This window comes from Balaenoptera physalus (assembly GCF_965194825.1).
Source record: "Balaenoptera physalus genome assembly, chromosome: 18".
NCBI classification, from domain to species: Eukaryota; Metazoa; Chordata; class Mammalia; order Artiodactyla; family Balaenopteridae; genus Balaenoptera; species Balaenoptera physalus.
The window spans coordinates 62,821,417-62,824,228 of record NC_138899.1 but is presented as its reverse complement, the minus strand read 5'-3'; positions in this window follow the sequence as shown (position 1 = coordinate 62,824,228).

Here is a 2,812-nt window from a genome sequence, read left to right as displayed (position 1 = left end):
TTTACCTCTCCTTCTATTCTAAATGATAATATTGCTGGGTAGAGTATCCTAGGTTGCAGGATTTTCCCTTTCAGCACTTTAAATATATCATTCTACTCCCTTCTGGCCTGCAAAGTTTCTACAGAAAAATCAGCTGATAGCCTTCTGGGAGATCCTTGTACCTGACTCTTTGTTTTCTTCTTGCTGCCTGTAGAACTCTCTCTTTATCTTTAACTTTTGCCATTTTAATTATGATATGTGTTGGTGTGAGTCTGTTTGGGACCATCTTGCTTGGGACCCTCTGTACTTCCTGTACCTGGATATCTGTTTCCTTCTTCAGTTTGGGGAATTCTTCAGCCATAATTTCATCAAATACATTTTCAATCCCTTTCTCTCATCTCCTTCTGTGACCCTTATAATGCAAATTTTGGTACATTTGATGTTGTCCCAGAGACCACTTAAACTGTTCTCATTTTTTAAATTTGTTTTCCTTTTTGCTGCCCTGATTGGGTGATTTATATTATTCTATCTTCCAGCTGACCTATACATTCCTTCCTCTGTATCACCTAGTCTGCTCTTAATTCCTTCTAGTGTGTTTTTCATTTCAATTATTGTATTCTTCAGTTCTGACTGTTTCTTTTTTATGTTTCCTGTTTCCTTGTTAAAATTCTCACTGGTTTCATCTATTCTCTTCCCTAATTCAGTTAGCATTCTTATTACTAATGCTTTGAACTCTTTATCTGGTAAATTGTTTATTTCTGTTTCATTAGTTGTTTTTTTCAGGGGTTTTCACTTGCTCTTTCAATTGAAACAAATTCCTCTCCTCATTTTGCTTAACTTTCTCTGTCTCTATGAAATTAGATGAAACAGTCACCTGTTGTGGTCTTGAGGGGGTGTCCTTGTGTTGGAACACCCCTGTACGTACTGCATGTGCCAGTGGCTTTGGTGGGAGAGCTGGATCTCAACACAAGTCCCATCTTTCCTCAGGGTGTGCTGGCAGCTATCATCTTGGTAGGAGGTGGAGCTGGAGATGGAGGGGGGGAGAGCTGGAGCCGGGTGTGAGCAGGGGCTTCTTCTCTGCTCAGTGGCTGTCACTGCCCTGTTGGGGGTGGGGGTGGGTCCCAAGTTGCTGGAGCAGAAGACCTGAGGGCCGGATCCAAGCGGGCTCTCTTCCCTGTAAGGGTGTGCGCTCTCCCTTCCCAGAACCAGCACCCAGCCCCAGCGGGGAGCAGTGCTGGAGCAAGAGGGGCTGGTGTGAGCATTCAGAATGGCTTGCAGCGTGGGCTGTGGCATCTGGCTGGGGTCAGAGACCCAGACTGCTTCTGATGTACTGTCTGTGTAAGCCCCAGTGGTAGCTGCCTCCCCACCCTGCTCAGATACCGCTTGGAGTCTCAGCCTCCTTTGTCCCTCACAGCTGAGCTCTCCCTTGGCCTTTGCCACCCTTACCCTGGTGTGGAGCTGTACTGCAGGTCAGCTGGGGTCGCTGTGGGTGCTTTGCACGGGTCAGGGCATAGATTGTGGTGGTCTGCACCCAGACAGAGACCAGGACTGCTTCTGATATGCTGCCTGTATATGCACCAGTAATGATTGCCCCAGCCTTGCTCAGACACCATTTTGGGTTTGAGCTGCTTTTGTGTCTCATAGCTGAGCTGTCTCCTTGGCCGCAGCAGCCCTTGCCCCAAAGTGGAGCTGCATCTTGAAGCAAGCGGGGCTGGAGCAGTTGCTTGATTCAGGCTGGGACACGTGCTGGGGCGGTCGCGGAAAACCGGCCACCCTCTCCACCTTGTTTTGGAAGTAAGTAACTGTGTCCATGCTCCTCACGTGTGGCGTCAGGCTTCCCATAGCCCTCCTTTTAGTCCCACTGGCCCTCCAACAGGCCAAGGGGACTCGTCTTCCTGGTGTCAAACCCCAGGTAAGGGTGCCCGGTGTGTGGCTCTAACTGCTCACTCCCCAGGGAGGGTCTCCACCCATGTAATCTCCCTTCTCTGCTGAGTCCCTTCCCAGTAGCACAGGTCCTGACCCAACAGCTTCTCTTCCCTTCCTACCTGATTCCATGCGGATCTTTCTTACAGCCTTGGTCGTGCAGGAGTCTTCCTGCCACTCCACTTGGTTTTCAACAAGAATTGTTCCACATGTAGATGTATTTTTGATGTGTTTGTGGGGGGAAGTGAGTTTTGCATCTTCCTACCCACCATTTTGATCTTCTCCCCCACAACTCCCGCCTTAGGTGGAGACTCTGGTCATCCTTATTCAGTCAGCGTAATCTCTTCTTCCTTGGTTTATTGGGAGCTGGTATGTAATCTGAGTAGGTCTGATCAAAAGGAACCCTGTGACTTTTGTTAGATGACTTGGGCAGGAGATACCCTGTTTCTTCTCCTGGATGCAAGTAAGGAAACATGTAGCCTCAGGCTGCTCGCAATCAGCTTGTTTCCATGAGGTGATTCAGCCACGGGACCAAGCCGACACTTGGAGAGAAAGGCTCACAGAAATCCTGGTTGACTAGGGCCTGAAGTCCAACTTCCTTTTGTATGGTTTAGTTATGCAATATAGTGGTTGTTTAAGCCCCTTGGAGTTGGGTATCCTGTTACTTACAGCTAAAAAATCCTGACATACCAAATCACCCCTCACCCCAGAAAGTGACTCCCCTCACCCCAAAAGGGAGCTCCCTTTCCATGGGGGGGGCTGGGTAGGTTTCCCTCAGGGGCCCAAATCCAAATGTAGTCCTTTTCTGCTTTCCTTTCTTCTCTCAGTGCACAATTTCCATTTCTGGTCACCTTTCGTTTCTTCCTCGTCTTTTTTTTTTGTTAAGGCAGAATTAATTTGAATTTTAAAA